The 17,747-nt window shown below is 35.9% G+C and overlaps 1 protein-coding gene across 2 annotated transcripts in view; it reads left to right on the plus strand.

Annotated features, from left to right (window-relative positions):
• DCC (DCC netrin 1 receptor) overlaps positions 1-17,747 on the plus strand; it is a 1,215,565-nt gene that overhangs the window by 339,229 nt on the left and 858,589 nt on the right. The window lies entirely within an intron of this gene.

A 17,747-nucleotide genomic window follows, 5' to 3' on the forward strand; every position in this document is an offset into this window, starting at 1 on the left:
ATTTATGGATATCAATTAAAAACCAAGCTCCCGGGGGAGAACAACACAGTCTCATGCCCCACACCTGGCTATCCTCACTGAGGCCCCTTGAAGGGGGTGGGTTGAGTTTTCCTGTCTGTCCTGAGCAGAGCTCTGGCAGCTAAAGAACTCTGGGACCCAGCCACATCCATGCTGAGACCACTCTCCACATGCTAGGACGAACCTCATGCATGAAGGAACCAGCAGAGGAACCCAGGTGTGTGGGACCCGGGGCTTAAATCTCCAAGCCTGCTCAGATTGGGACTGGGTCTCCTCCCCTCAGATACCCCATCTTCCAGTAGCTAGAAAGTTACACCCACTAACTGCCGTGTAACCCCAATCAATGGCCAAGATCCAGAGACTATAAAACCAAGCTCTTGAAAGTGACCCATCATTGTCTAGTTCTTGCTCTCAGAGAACCCTGCAGGCTACCGAAAGTATCTTGCCCACAAATGTGCCTAACTGGGAACACCTGTAAAGGTAATTAGAAGCTGCTCTAAAAGACTCCATCCCTCTCAGAGAGCCCGGCAAGCTACCGAGAGTATCCCACCTGCACAACAGAGTCTGGCAAGCTACCCGTGGTGTACTCAATATGTCAAAAATAGTAACAATGATGGTCCTCATTCCCCTGACCCTGAAAGAGACCCTAGTATGCCATCAGGCTACACTAGCACATAACAGGGATGAATGGAGACGTTACTGTTCCCCCTTGAGCAAATCGATGAACAAAAGGGTGTTAGTGATAGTGATAGTGATCAACTAAAAAGAGCCTATTAATAATATGCTCCATGTGGGGTAGAAAATAATCCAGTCTTCTTAAGGGTTGAGGAAGAAAACCTCAACACTGGACTAAAGAAATAGTACTAAGAGTAAGTACTTGCCTTTCATGAGACCCACACTGGTTTGAATTCTAACACTACATGTGGTCCCAGTAGCACTACTAAGCATCAGTCCTGAGCACAGAATTATGAATAGACCCTGAGCACCACTGGATAAGCTAGATAAGTGATAGGAAGGAAAAAGAAAAACTCATTACTGAAGAAAGTATATACTGCTTGAATCCATAGTGATATAAACTGTCTGTCACCCAGGGGAATTTTTCTTGATCATAAAAATACCAAACTGTTTATACTTCGCTCTAATTTCCACTAAGAACATGAGAGTTTGAGGTAATTTCTGGAATCTGACTTGATGCTATTGTCACATTCAGCATAGGGTTAAGAGTTATCTTTCCCCTTTGTGAATTTTTTTCCAAACTTCTTTCCTGTGGTTCTGCTCATCAGATCATCAGCATCTTCAAAAAATATTCTTAGCAACAGACTTTAATTAAACCAGATTTGCTCAATATTCCCTAAACTCTGCTCTAAAAATGTTATTACTGTATAAATGAGTATCTCCTTTAGAATATTTTGTCAATATTCTAATGTAAATATTTTTTCATGTACATTTAGTACCATAGTATAGCGGATAGGGCATTTGCCTTGCAAGCAGCTGACCTGGGTTTGATTCCTCCACTCCTCTCAGAGAGCCCAACAAGCTACCGAGAGTATTCTGCCCCCACAGAAAATCCTGGCAAGCTATCCGTGATGTATTCAATATGCCAAAAACAGTTACAACAAAATCTCACAATTGGAGACGTTACTAGTGCCTGCTCGAGCAAACCCATAAACAACAGGAGGACAGTGACAGTGATATCCATCCATGTAAGGTATATATCCTAAGACTATTTTAATAATATGAATTGTTATCAGAGAATAAAAATATAAAAATTGATTAAAATTCAAAGTCCGATTGGTTGTGACAAGTAGAATCAAAATGACCTTAGAAATGTCTGTAGACATTTTGGATATAACACAATGTCCAATATTGAAGCTCTTACAGTTCAAGTGAAGCCTGACAATTCGGAAAAATTAATTATTACATTTAAAGAAAGGTGGTAAATAAAAAAATCAGAAAACATTGGCTTGTTTTCATGATTTTTACTTAGTTTTCTTAAACCATTATCCTTTTCAGTTTTTCTGCTTTGCCATTGTCATAGTCAAGGATACTTCATGATTCACTGAAATCTGACGTAGACATGGGTTCAATTTCTAATCACTTCCTATAGTACATTTTCAGAATGACCAGCCATGGACTTGAGCTTAACAATGACACTGTTTTAATGCTATTATTTATTTGTTATATTGGATGTAAACACTATTTGAGTTGTTCACACACAAGCGTGCACTCTGTCCCTGAGTCCCAGTCCCAGCACAAAGTTTGCTTTACACACCCTCAAATCCAGATACTTCCAATAATTCTAAACTATTTCAAAGGAGTGAGCACGTTTTTTGGAAGGAGTAGAAGTTCCCATCACTACCTAAACACTGGGTTAGGTAGCTTAGATACATCATTATAATCCTCCTAACAATCTTGAGAAGCAATTTATAATATCCTCATTTTATAAATGAGAAAATGGAAGCTTATATAGTGATTGTATTTTACCAGGCTAAATGATAGAATTTGTCTTACCCACAGTGGCATGACTCTAAAACCAAAAGTCCCTTGAAAACCTCAGGCTGTTTTAGGTACTTTCCTAAAGAATACAGCAAATAATAATAGCTCTTTTATATAGTTATGAAAATATGGACTATTTAGCATTCTAATTGCTAAGCTTTTACACTAAGCAACAGTAACTTATTAATCTCTCCAATAAATCCTAAGTACAGAAAAGATTAGGGCACTGTGCATTTATTTTGATTAAAATAATTTATGTAAATTTTAATTCAAATTAGACTCAGCCTTGGGCACCTAGAATATTAATTCAGAAACTAGTTTTATTTGTTCAGATTTAAATGTGCAGAGATTTGGGCAAGGACATTGAAACAAATACTTTATCTTTATTAGCCATCAACTGGCAAGCAGAATTGAGCACCTTCTAAGGATCGAGGAGGAGCTTGAACCTCAAAGAAACTGCCATCTGCAGGCAATATGACTAAATCACACAAAGCAATTTGAAAAATAGGCAAGATACTTTATAATTAAGTGCTAATTTGCTATTGAAATTCAAGGAAGAAGAAGGTTATTGAAAACACTGGGATTTATGTAAAATTTCATAAAAGACAAAACATTTTTGGTAGCCTTCAGAAATATCTCCACGGTGAATTAATGGAGTAAATAGAGAAACATGAAGAAATTCATAAGTAAAAAGCCTAGTGTGAGGAAGTAATGAATGAGGTATAATAAGCAGCCTATCTGTTCTATAGAATGACCTATGCCTCTTTCTCCCCTTACATCTTAGGCAGTTTACCTGGAACATTATAGGAACTAAATAGACACCTTGAAATAAAAATTATTTTAATGCTTTTATATTATATATATTCCTTCAGGATGAGAAAGATAAGAATATAAACTTGATACAGTAGAACATGGAAAATATAATAAACAGAGATGCCAGAATTTTGCTAATTTTATTAGTATGACTTTGCTTTAAAAATTGGTTTCTGTTTATTTTAGGAATATGTTCCTTTGGTTATTTACATGCAAATAATAGTGAGGGAGTATAAAAGAAATAATGATAGAAAGGTAGAAATGTTAGTCATTTTAATATTTTTATATTCTTTCTTGTATATTAACTTTTAATAAACTAATATCCATTGTTAACATTTATACTCATGAACACAGGTAAATAAAAATAAAGTGCATTTTTAAAATCTGTACCAGCTTTGTTTATGACTTACTCCTGACTCTGTGCTTGTGGACCATTCCTGACAGTGCTTGGGCACCATGTCTGGTTCCAGGGTCAAACTAGGGTTGACCCTGCATGGAAGGCAGGAAACTTACTGTCTTTCCAGTGCCAATAAAGTGTATTTTCTATTTACTGGGGAAAAAGGATGGGGGAAACCACCAAATAGAAAATTAAAATTTTATCCCTGTCATTGTCATCTAAGATTTTATTGTCATCCAATATTTTTAAAATCCTAGATTTTATCCCTGGCATTATCAACCTACCATTACCCCAAAGCAAAGCTAACTATTCCATAGTCATTGCTATAGTCATTTATCTATTTGTAGCAACCAGCTGTAGGCAAGTTCTCCAAAGAGCTGTCCTTTCTGATATGTGCACTCATGCTTATTTCCTTCCTATTATAACTGGGATGATTCTAATAGTTTACATTTAATAAATAGAATAATGCAAAAAGATTAACATGTTATTTGAAACATAAAAATATTTTGAAATGTTTTTAGATTAAAAGTTGCTTCCTATTCCTTTATATCTCTCTTTGTGTGTATATATTATATATATGGGTGTATATGTATATATATGGAATTATATATAGTTCTTCAGAATGAGAGGAATAAAGTAAATAAAAGGACTGATGAATCAGAAGAGTATTTTGGCAGTGTAAATTCTTAAATTGAGTTTTGAAGAATGAGTATTTCACATTTGCACATGTGAAAATGTTGAAGATAACTTGACTATAATGTTCTACTTTGTGATCATATTGGCAAAATTTCAGAAACAGGGATAGTCAAAAACTCAAGTAAGTAGTAATGACAATAGTACTCTTAAATTGTAATTCTTCTATTGTAACAATATTAATTGATACATAAAGTTGTAAACCCCACAAGAACCAACCAAATGGACAGAGCAATCATTATTACACCCATGACATCAGATGCTCGGACTCTGAGGAACCCATTCATATATGGATACCTATAGATAAGACTTGCACTTTCTGAAATAAGTACAATATATAAATCAATGTATAGGATGATTTATAATTAAGAATTCTAGAAGAGGTCAAGGAAATGTTAAATCACTTCTATCATCTTTTGTAAAAAAAGTTAAAAATACACATGCTGTATGCAGTGCTTTAGACAAAAAACTGTCTCTCAAGAATTTATTGAGGCAAATTTACTCATGTCACAAGTTAGGTGCTTGACTTTGTAAACTCTCAAAACTGCCATAGCTAGCAACTCTGTCTCTTAGGGGACTATTTTTATTATCAAACTGCACAGACAGATTTATTAATTTATGATGAAAGGCATCACAATCTGTACCTCACAATATTATGTTGGTATAAATGATGTCTTCATTACCGCCAGCAGGTGTTTAAGAAACACCCCATTATAATTCTTTCTAAAAGTTGATGATTCTGATACTTTCCAGATGAAGAGAATCAACTAAGGGAAAATAAACTTTCTTGGCTGGGCATAATGGCACTTACGAGATCACCTTACCAAGGACACTGGACACCTGGCCAAGATTCACTCATCCACCTAATAGAAATTTTTGCCCATTTTGCTTTGTTTTCATGAGTTAGAGGTATAAAATACCCCAAATGGCTTAATTTTAGAAATTCACAAGTGCAAGGCCAGACAGTCTAGTGGGTAGGGTACTTAGCTTGCAGTCAAGGAATGATTTTGTAGAGATGTTGAATTTTGAGCTATTCTTTAATTTCCCCCCTATTTTAAAAATGCTTCTTATGTTTTCTTTCCAGTCTTTGAAAGGCTTGCATGGGTGCTTACTCTAAATGAAAGGATAAGAGACACCAGGTGAAGTCATAGAATCAAAACAAGAATCAGGGAAGACAAAGTTGAGTAAAATATTATACTGGGCAGTGAATCTCAAGGGAATGATGTTCTAGTTCTGGACACTTGCAAAAAATATAACCTTGGACAGTTCACTTTTCTATGACTTAGTTTTCTTGTCTGTAAACTGTGGGATAAGATTAGGTGATGTATCATATTCCAATAATGACATTATATAATTCAAGAAGCTCTCCTTATGCACAGAGGATAAGTCTGGAGCATAGAGGCCAGACAGACAGTACAGTAGGTAAGGATCTTTCCTGGCACATGGCCAACCCAAGGTTCTTATCCCTAACACTGTTATGATCCTCTGAGTCTTGGCAGCAGGGAGCCCTAAGTAAAGAGCCAACAGTAACCTTTGAGCATTACTGGATGTAGCTCAAAAATAAAACAAAGTCTGAGAAATAGAGAGTGTCATTTCTGGGACAGATAAATAAGGTCCTTGCACACTTGACGGAGACACCTGCTGTGAAAAATGGAGGTTATCTTTCTAGCTTGAAAAATGATTTGAAAATCTGTGGAAGAGAAAAACAAAGTAGTTTGGACATTAGCTGGAATTAAGGATGAAGTACATAGAAAGAAATAACTTTTGCTGGTCCTCTTTTTGCCTCTTCTTTTAAGGCATCACCTAGTGGACTTCTGACTCTGTCAAAAATTAACCATGACATCTCAAGCAAATTTACTTAACCTCCATAGACCTCAATTCCTTGAGTTATAAAATCAGGAATTAAAAATGCTACTTTGCTTTGCATTGTGAGATTGAATTCGACAAAGACCATTCCAGGGCTGCAAGTTGTGAGGTTATTCTTTATTTAGGTGGATGGTGTTTGGATCTTCTTGGCCTCACAATGGCCCTCAGATATGAAATGACAATAGTTCATTTTTATCTAGGGAGTCAGAGGATCAAAGGACAGGCTCACAGCTGTGCCTGTCTTTGAATAAAGCAGGTTTGATACCAAAAGGAACAATTACATTTTTCCTCCATGAACTTGAATGATCTGGAAGACAGTTTTAAAGTAGTAGTTGGTTGCACTCGATTTAGTTTCAAACCTTCATAAATCAACAAGCTGGGCATGTCCCTGACAATTTTCCCCTTGGGGGGAACTGGGCACGTAGGGACAAGCACAATGCTGAGGATCTACTTTGATGGGGACCTTAGTGGATGATTAATAACTTGGGAATATTCTCAGTTTATATGGATTTGTGTTAAATAGATTTTGGAGAAAGTTCTTCTCCGGCCTGGGCTTTCTGTAGGCACATGTTCCTATTTTATGATAAGTTAGATTTTCCAGATAAGCTTTTCACTTCTTCCTTCCTTGAATCTGCCCTCCTCTCTGTGCCCATGGCCTGAGAGAGATCAGCTGTCTGCATTGCAGAGTCTTGGACTGTAGCAGAACAACTGGTCCCCAGAAAGTACCTTTTACACATTTAAACAGAAATCTTTGTTTCCAAAGAGGATTGAAAAATGGGATTGTTTCCCTGGAACTCGGGAAGAAAAACCTGTTCTCTAGAAATGCTTACTAGGATATGTTTTTCCACAAATATTGGGTTTCATATACCCCCATTTAATTTTTGAAATTCTTTTTTTGCCTCCTTTTTAAGTAATGCTGCCTAGATCTTTCAGTGCTCACTTGGGCATTATTATTGTGCTCTTATATAGGTGGAATCAGGCATAGAGTGGTTTAATTTTCCCTAAGCTGATGACAGAAAGCAGAGTCCCATAGAATTCTTCATTATATGGATAGATAACACCCTGTACATTGTACATCCAGAGTAACCCCATGTTGTCTCAGAGGAAATGAAAAGCTATATTACTAGAAAAATCATGTGATGGGGAGTGTTTTGACCATGACAGCCATCAATGCTCAGGGTTTACTTCTGCCTCTGTGCTCAGGAGTCCCCTCTACCAGTGCTCAGGGATTATATGCAGTACTCGAAATCAGAGAGAGGTGATCTGTCAGCAAGGCAAACACCTTAACCATCATACTCTCTTTCCAGCCCCATGGAAATTATCTATTGGTAACAGTGAATTTCCTAATTGGGCAAATGTCTGTCTCTGTGGCCTTTGCTTCATAAAGTTTCAACTTTAACTTCATGAAGTGGTATTTAAATATCATTGATGGGAAGAGACTTGTCAAGAACAGTGTAGTTATTTCTAAGTAGAAGTACCTGCATTACTAAGGTCAGAATCCCACAGGCGTGTATAATCAATAATCCATGTCCTATCTATAGTGTAAACCCAACTCTTTCAGTTTCCAACATTCCTCTCAATCTGGTACAAATTGCCATGGATAGTGCAGGGACCACACACAGCCGTGCTCGAAATTACTCCCAGTTTTGTTCTCAGGGATCACTCTGGTGCTGCCAGAGAGCAAACGAGAGTAAGCTATGGGCCAGGCAACTTCCTAAGCCCCCTAATTATATATGCCACTACAAATTGCTTTTTTCACATGACTGTTTTTACGCTATGCCCTAATCTAATGGGATATCTCTCAAAGCTGACTTGTATGAGTTTCTGGTCACTCCTCACAATTAGAGAAATAGAAAGTTAGATTCAAACTCTTCATTCAGCCTCTAAGTGTTTCTAATGCAGGGAGTCCCAGGAGTTGACGTTGTAGAATCAACTAATCCCATGCCCTTCATTTTTCACTGAACTGGTCCTTTTCAGAAGGTTCTTACATAATGTCATTTTGTCTGATTTCCCAAATGCATCTTTGATATCAAGAACAGCTTACAGGCCCTAACATCCAGGAAATACTTACTAATTCTTGCCACTGCAATGTATGTTTCCTACTTTACCTGTTTAAAATACATCTCTATGCTTCTATTCTTGCTGTTTATGTGTCTCTCCTTCCCTTGAGGAGGAATATGGACATTCAGTTTCTAATCACACCAGGCCGCATTGTTCTCAAGAATTTCCAGGATGCTGAAACTACTTTTGTGGGTAGCTTCAAAACATAGAGATGATGGTTATTTTATTCAGAAGATGAAATAAGTCTGATTGTGTCTTTACATTTCACATTTTATCTCAGAGTACGGATTTAGTTAGGATTATTCCAATTTACCCTATTATTCTCCTCCAAATGTTCTATTATGTTTAAACTACAACATTAAAGTTCAGTGTTTTGTTGAAAGAAAAACTGAAGGGTGATAAATAATATGTATTAAGGAAATCACTATGAATTTGTTTTTAAAAACACAACTTGTCTAAGTATTCCACATAAAAGTTCCTTTATGCTACCACCAAAATATAAATTTGGTGTTTTAAATAAAGATTTTGAGCATAGGATTTTAAAGTCTTTAGATACAAGTACATTGTTAAATAAATACATTTATTAAATATCATACTACTAAACATAACATTGAATATGAAGCATAATCATTGATTCAAGAGATTCCATTGAAGAACAGCTGTTTAAGCCTTCTGGAAGACATTTTTGGAAATATGATTGAGATTCTATTTTGGAAATAGCAGGCACCTTGTTAGATCTTCCTATATTTTTCTTCATTATCATTAAAGGGTATCATCTGTTCTCAGTTTTGTCTTTAATTTCAACTGCATTCTTACAATAAGGTCACCTATCTGATTCAGCTTTGTGAAACTGAACATAATTTTGGAAATCAAGGTCTACGTTCCAGTCATCAAGCTTCAGAGGTCATCGGTTGATTTGAATATTGTGTGTTTTGCTGTTTCTACAAATAATAAGTTAACCTTTATGCCAGTGAATCCCTTGAGGATGAAAAAGAAGCAATTAGAAATTAAGGACAAAAGTTACTCAAGCAGCAACATGCTCTAATTGACTCTAATTGTAGCCTTACTGTGTTCTTCTTATAACAAAGCATGCTGATAGAATTTTAGCAAAGCTATCTCCATATTCTTAGGCTATACAGATATTTGGAAAATACCTGTTCTACCGACACTCTAAATTTCCTTATTCTCTTAAACCAACCAAATGATGCAAAGTCTTTTAGCCTTGTTCAGATGTCCAGGTTTTAAATAACCTGAAACTGTACTAGTATTCAAAAATACCACCATTTTTTTCTGTATACAGCGATGTCAGACTTCTTGGAAATTCTTTATAGCAATTTTCCCCATCCTTTAATTTTGGAAGAATGTGGAAGTCAGAGAGATAATGCAGCAGGTAAGGCAGTTGCCTTTCATGTGACCAGCCAGGATTCTATTCTTAGTGTCCTATATTGTCCCATGAGCACCACAAGGAAAATTTCTGAGCGCAGAGCCAGGAGAAACCCTTGAGTATTGCAGGTGTGGACCCCCCCAAAAAGTATTAGTATACTTATAAATCATAAAAGGGTTATTTATAGGGCTAGAGAGATAGTATGGCATGTAGGTCACTTGCATTGCATGCAGTCAACATTGGATCCCCACCACCCCATGTGGTCTCTCTAAGCCCACCAGAAGTTATCCCTGAGCACCACCTGGTTTAGTCCAAACACTTATCCACAAAAAATAATGTATTTTTACCAGAGATGACCTCTTGTAAGGAATCACATCTGATGTGTTTTAGGGAGCATGATTGGTGAGTATTCTCCATTCTTCTGATTTGTGACTTAGTAGGAATCTCATCTCTGTCACTACTTCAATTTTTGAATGGTGGTTCACAGAATCAGTCGTTTAATTTCCAATCACATTGGAACATTGGCAGGTCCTGCTACCTACTGTTCTACTGTGTTATTGAAAATATCAATTATCTACAATCTGAAAACTGCAAGTTTTCAAAAGGGTTCTCTTTTGGGTATTCCTTTGATTACTCTTATTATGACAGCAAGTCATAGGAGTTGGTTATCTATTTTAGATAAATTAAATAAACCTATAATAGAATTTGTGTGTGTGTTTCCCTACAGATTGAATTTGAAGGGAAGATAAATTTACAACATTACAGTCTTGTTTGAGTGAAATCTTCCATGGATATATAGAATCAGAAAAATGTCAGGTCTAAACTCTGAGTAGAGGCAGTTTTGAGATTTATAACTAACCTTCTAGCCTTGAATCTCAAAGCTTTTAGAGCAATTAGAATCTTTGAGACCTGCCCCTTTTGCTGGTTTTTTGCAATTGAGCTAGATGTGCCCTCCTTCTGGGGGCTAATGTTTAAAAATCCTGGTGGCCTTATATATTATAATCACATGGAGGACGTGTGTTCACTGTTTTTTATTTATTTTCTATGACAGCTATGGTGACTGCATCTGTATCCTACCTTCTCGCCACCCATAGTTTGACGGTGATGGCAACAGTGATGACAAGTCAGATGATACCACTATAATTATCCAAGAAACTTTAGGAAGAAGAATTGTAAAATAATAGTTAATTGTCTTTAGATGGTTTTGATCATTCATGAATCTGCTAATCAAATGTCAATGGTTCAGGAAAATGACAAATGAATTGTAACTTTTTTGTTGTTCAGTTACTTAAATTGTAATTAGATTCAATATCCATGACAAAGAGGGTTACTTTTGAAGTATCTCAGAATAAGATAGGTGGACTTCCAGAGCTTTTTAAGAAAGTAAGAGATGTACATGCTTTATGAGTTTTCATTTTTGTAACCTGACTCTATTAAGATGATTCTATCATTATTAACTTTTTCCCCCTCTTGGTTGAAAGGTGATGGTATGAACTGAGTCTCATGTTCAGTTTTATCCTTTTCAAATAGCAGTTTTATTGAGATCAAATTCTTGCATCCATTTGACGGGTATAATTCAGTGGTTTTTAGTATATTCAAACTTGGGTTAATTCTGTCCACTGAAGTATCTATATCACTCAATAAATCTGTTAACATGTTTCCCCGTGTGCAAACTAAGAGAGGATTAATATATTTTTAAAATTTCCTTTGAGGAATGTTTATAAATTAATCTTTCTTATTTATTTTTAACACTAATTAATTTATAAACATTCCTCAATGTTTATAAATTAATCTTTCTTGCTCCTCTTCCTGCCCCTCCACCTTATACAACAGACACATGCATGCACGCATGCTTGCACATACACATGCATTGGCAAGCATATTGTCCTTGCCTTATAATCTCCAGGAAAATTGCATTTCCCCTGCAATTTCACATCTAGTCTGTCTCACTGTACTTTCTACTTGGTTTCCCCTCACAAGCCCCTTTTCATGAATATCTGCTTTTTCCCCCCTATTATGTACAAAGGTTGTCCCACACAATGAACTACCATAGTTTTATGGCTATGTTTTCTCTCTAAGACAATTAACTTATTAGTAACCCATATGTCACTTGCTACTCACATTTGATAAATATTTGTTGGATCGTTTATATATAATTATCTAGAAATGGATTTGTTATCTTTAAAACAAACGAGTTCTTCCTGGGTCAGCCACCAGAATCAGTTGCCAAAGCCTCAACTATTTTGAAAATGGAAGCACTTTAGGAATTTCCTGGGGCCGAGAATAATTGTGATCACAGCTGTGTGCCTTTATTATTACCCCATAGGCATTATTACTCTGAGTAGCTCATGATATTGATTTCCTAACATTACAAATATAGAATTACACTTTTCTCTGATGAGAGTTAAAAATTAAGCCTATACAAATTCCTGTATAACAAATATATTGCCATCGTAATTTTCATTGCCCATGCTGAATCATATATGTATGAGAATTTCTCACCAATATTGTTTAGGAGATATTCTAGTTAAGTGATATGTGGCGACTTATGATCAGGAGTTCTAATAAAGAAAAAAGGAAATACTTTTAATTTTTATTTTCAATACAATCAGGTAAATCACCTATATTGGATTTAAAAAAAAAAGTCTTGCCAAATGTTTTCACTTTGGGACCAGAACAATAATATAGCAGGTAGGACATTTGCCTTACATGCAGCCAACCTAAGTTTAATACTGAGTCAACTGGTCCCCACCCCACCCTCCACCTTCTGTGTTCCAGGGGCAGAACCAGGAATAAGCCCTGAGCACCATGGGGTGTGTGTGGGGAGGGGAAGGGGGGCCCAGAAACCAAAAAAACAAAACAAATGTTTTCACCGTAACTAATTTTTTTTTTTGTAATTTAGCAAGGTCTAGTACTTCCTACTGATATTGAAGCTGTAGTAGCGTTTCTACTTGAATTGTTCCCTGTCCCAAAAGACCTAAGGCACCGCAACCCAAGACACTGGGTCTGTTTTTATTAACTGTACTAAAAGCCCTTAGGCTGGGACTTTCTCAACAGGACAACTGTCAGCAGGCTAAATAAACATTAAGTGTTTCTCTCCTCCCCATGCTATAGGCAGTGTAATAAGGTAGATATAGACACAATGTATTGCTGATTATTTTTATTTTTCACAATTCACATACTTTCTCTCAGGAGAGAAGAGACTAAATTTTATAAAAAATATTTGAGGTATTTCTTTTCCATTTTTAGACTATTCCAATACCCATGTGCTGAATTACTCTCTTTCCAAATGGTACCAATACATACTCCTATACCCTGTATATGCATACATAATTATATTATTAGGGAATCTTTATTATCGTTCTCAGTCTATACCTTTCCAGCTCAATACATCAAATTCTTTGATATTCCTGCCATGCTGTCCTAGACCTTTCAGCCCTACCAGCCTTCTCTTCTCCTAAGTACACTAGGAAGATTTCTTCCCTTACTGTCCTTATTGTCATCCTATCTCCTAACATCATCTTCATATTCCTCTTCTTCCTCCATAATCTATTCTCAATATTAAGGTCTTTATTTTTAGGGATTCTAAAACCATACGACAGCTTCTCATTACTCTCTTTTAGAACATATTTTTTTTTCAATTTAATCACTATGGATTTCAAAGTCACAAAGACGTTTGTGATTGAGTTTCAAGTGTACAGTGTTCCAAGAGTCCTCTCACCACTGTGTACTATCCTCTACCTTGTCCTTATGTTCTTACCATCTCAAAATGTTTGCTCTTTTGGCCTTATGCATACATTTACACTGTTTGTTTGTTTTTTATTTCTTTTTGGGTCACACCCAGAGATGCTCAAGGGTTATTCCTGGCTCTGCACTCAGGAATTATTCCTGGCAGTGCTCAGGGGACCATATGGGATGCCACGGATTGAACCTGGGTCAGCTGCGCACAAGGCAAACACCCTACCCACTGTACTATTGCTCCGGCCCCCTATATTTACACTGTAAATCATGATCCTTCAGCTAGTCATCATTTGCTTTCAAGGATCTAGAGGCATTCTGTGGTTTATCTGGATTTTCAGTATTATGATTTATGATCACTGTCTTTCTTGAACTTTCATTAATTTACATGGCACTGATCATTTTCAGTTCCCATTTCTCTAACAGAAATACAATTTTACAGGAAAATTTAAAAAAATCTGTCTACTTTTGACACCAGAGAGATAATACAGCTGTGGGGTGTTTGCTTTGCATGCAACTGATCTGATTTTGATACCTGACACTCTGTATGGTCCCTAGAGCCCACCAGGTCTGAATCCGGAGTGTAGATCCAGGAGTAAGCCCTGAACACTGATGGGTGACAAAAATATACCCTTTGTCTATTTTATAGAGTAATATGAAGATCTTGTTAGTAAACTGTTTTGCCTGCCTATTTCCATGTTAACATTTCTCCTGATGCATCATCACCCAATTTCAATATTTTTTTCCAGGATTATAGGAAGAATTTAACTTTTTCTAGTTTCAAACAATTATTCTCATAGTGTATTCTCTAATTTTCTGTACTAGTCATCATTTATTGATTTTTATTAATATTTTGCATTTATAATTTCTAATTCTCTACAAGGTTCTATAAGCCCACTGACATTTTGTATGTCATTCTAACTTCAAAGCAAAACAGAACAAAATAAAAATCTCTCTTGATGCCAGTATTTATTTACTGTTTTATATCCAATCTCTTATCTTCATAGACATAAATCTCCCTCCTTTATCTCCTATAATTGGGTTCTTCCATCACCCACACTGATTCTATTCTAGAAAACATAATTAATGATCTGCCAGTTGCCAAATCTGATGCTCTCTTCACAGGCTTCATCTTGGATGACATGAATGTTGTCTGAAGTCAATACATTGGACAGTCAATACTTTGGACAACATTGATCACTCCATTTTCATTTCTTGTACAGAAAAAAAACCCCAGGGTATTATTATTTTAAAAGTCTCCTTTCTCCTTGAAGCTCTCAGTTATTAGTGCAATAATGGTTTTTAGCATAAAGGAAAATAAAAATGATCAGGCAGTAAAGAATAGTGGGAGACGGGAATTGGTATGGGAATCTGGGCTCAATTTTAGGGTCAGGCCAATATGTTATCTTAAAGTAATTGTAAAGGGTTCTGTACAGAAAATATGCTCAGGTAATGTGACCTTTGCCTTACAACTAAAACAGAAAGGAAAATGGGAAAATCTAGTCAGATAAAAGAAGAAACCAACACACCTCTGGATTTTGTGTACTTAGATTGTAGGCAGATATGTAAAGTGATAAGTAGGATCTGTACTCCATGATTGGATTCAAAAAATCTAAAATCCTTTTAATTTCTACTTTCAGTGAAAACATAGGATTAAAGATCTATTTGGGAAGTGTTTTGACTATTTTTCCTCTGGGTCTACGATGAACTATGATGAACTGATAGTATGCCATTCAATAAATAATTCTTATTATTTAGTAATTTTCTTAAAATGATTGACTTATCAGTTTATAAGTAGCCTGAGATAATTCACAGGTATAGTAGCTTTTATTAATTTAGTATAATATCAGTTTTAGTCTTTTGGTATACTACACTTTAAACCCTCCATATTTGTACATGATAAAGTTTATATTTGTACATATAAAATCCAAATTTAGCTATTTTGCTCCTAACATAAAATAAATTTTATTTTTATTTGGTTTGTTATCTACTTTGTGCACTCATAAGCACTTATAATATGATTAGCCCATTAGTTTAAAAAAAAAGTGACAGTAGCTTGTTTATTAAATTGAGATTCTGACTTTAAGAAATAAAATTACTCTGTAGCACTGTAGCACTGTCCTCCCATTGCTCATCGATTTGCTCGAGCAGGCCCAGTAACGTCTCCATTGTGAGATTTGTTGTTACTATGTTCGGCATATCAAATACATCACGGGGAGCTTGTCAGGTTTTGCCGTGTGGGTGAGATGCTCTCAGTAGCTTGCCGGGATCTCTGAGAGGGGCAGAAGAATCAAACACTGGTCAGCCATGTGGGCCGGTGCAAGGCAAATGCCCTAAACTAGTTTTATATTTAACATTTTTCAGAGAAGTCCCCATATTATTAGATGAAGATGCTGATGGTTTCTATTCAAGAATGGAGCTTGTTGGAAACCAGTATGGTGCTAAAACCCTCACTGACAATGAAATGAAAGGCTTTTCCTCTTTAGGTAGGAATCGTGAAACAGCATCTACCATCAGGTTGACATTGTGCTGAATTAAATGAGGTTCCATGTTTCTTTTGTCAGGCTCGTAAATGCTCTTTTATGCTATGGCTTCAAGAATACCCCAGTGTACATGACTTCTTGGTTTTACTGATGCCTTTTCAAGCTTTGTATCTGTTGGTGTAGGAGACATGTAGGATTTGCTTTCAATATTTTTCACTTAGGCCCCTTCATGTCTCTTTTTTTTTTTTTTGTGATGGGGGATATGTTGCAGCCTGGCCATTGATATGACAGCCCTAATTTATGTCTAATCACGCCTCTGGTGCCCTTCATGCATCTTAATGTGAAGCTTTGGGGCATTGGGTCCCCAGATGGTGAAATTATCCTGGGCATTGTGTCCACAGCTGTGTCGCAGGAATCATCTCTTAGGAGCCCCTTAAAGAATTATGCTATGCAAAGTGTGACTATAAGTAACAAGCTTTGTTTTCATACGCTGTGTGTAAATACTTGCCTCATTACTCTCTATGTACATTTTTTGACTGTTTCTCCCTGGGGAATAGGGAAGGACAATTATCAGCAATTGCTCAGATGAAGATGGCTATTCTAATATGAATTATGAATTTTTTTTACTTTCAGATTGGTTCATTTAACGTGGCAGCAGTCCTAAAATAAACTTTAGGGGGCAAAATTATAGAAAGAGGCTGGATGCCTAGAAGAGTGCTGGAAACTCTGATGATTTTTTAGTGTTTGGAATTTTATGTTTGAAAGGATGCTGACAGGGGTGGAAAAATGTTACTTCTTCTGTGAAAATGTTCACTGGTGTGCTTTATTCTAACATCACCAGCTACAGTGGGTCATTTGAACCCATGCTGTTTGTCTTTACACAGAATAGTAGTATGCTTATGAAACATTTTTTTCTTAAGTAAATACTTTGCCTTGAAGAAAAAAAATTGGCACCTGAAGGAAGGACAGGGTTTCTCTACAACATGCTAGATTGGCTCTCATATGTAGATGATGGTTTGTACTCCTGGTTCATTGTGTCACTATTCACTGTAGCTAAAACATGGAGTCAACCTGAATATCCATTGATGGATGAGTGTATAATGTGTTTGTGGAAAATATACTCAATAAAATTTGATTTAGATTTTAGAAGTAAAAACATGGAGATTCGTTCAACATTTGCCATATGAAGCTGTATGTTGACTGTACTTAGTGGCTTGTTCTTCTTAGGCACTGCTAAGGTAAAAGGCACACAAAACATTTTTGTTGAGTGATAAATGAATTACTATGAAATTTATTGTATTTGTCATTAATTTAATATTTAAGTTTTGAACTGTAATCTTTTTTGTAGTAAACATTTTGTTACCTTATATTCAAATGCAACATGATAGCAAAAAGCAAAGAGTAACTGGGTAACTTATAGACAGGAAAGATGACCCATTGGTTAGCTGCTGGAGTTTAGAATGCTGAAATATTACAGAGATATCTTGATTAGGATATGATGGAAATCCATTATGATCTAGATGATGAGTTTACACACTTAGAAATCTGTCAGAGTTATAAGGTGAGTTTGACATTTAAGCAATAATAACAAAACTTCAAAAAGGAAATAAATCCATCTGTATTAAAGAGCTAATTGGAAACAAAGGTCTGTCTTTGTTGATTCAATGCATGCAGAACTTTACATGGGAATATTTTAGAAATTTGTGGAATCTTTATAGGTTTATTAGATTTATCTTATTTCTTATGAGCTAGTTTTGAACATTATTTCCTTTGACATTTTAAGTTTTGGAAAGGCTAG

The sequence above is a fragment of the Sorex fumeus genome, unplaced genomic scaffold, assembly GCF_029834395.1.
Source record: "Sorex fumeus unplaced genomic scaffold, SorFum_2.1 ptg000128l, whole genome shotgun sequence".
Taxonomy (NCBI): Eukaryota; Metazoa; Chordata; class Mammalia; order Eulipotyphla; family Soricidae; genus Sorex; species Sorex fumeus.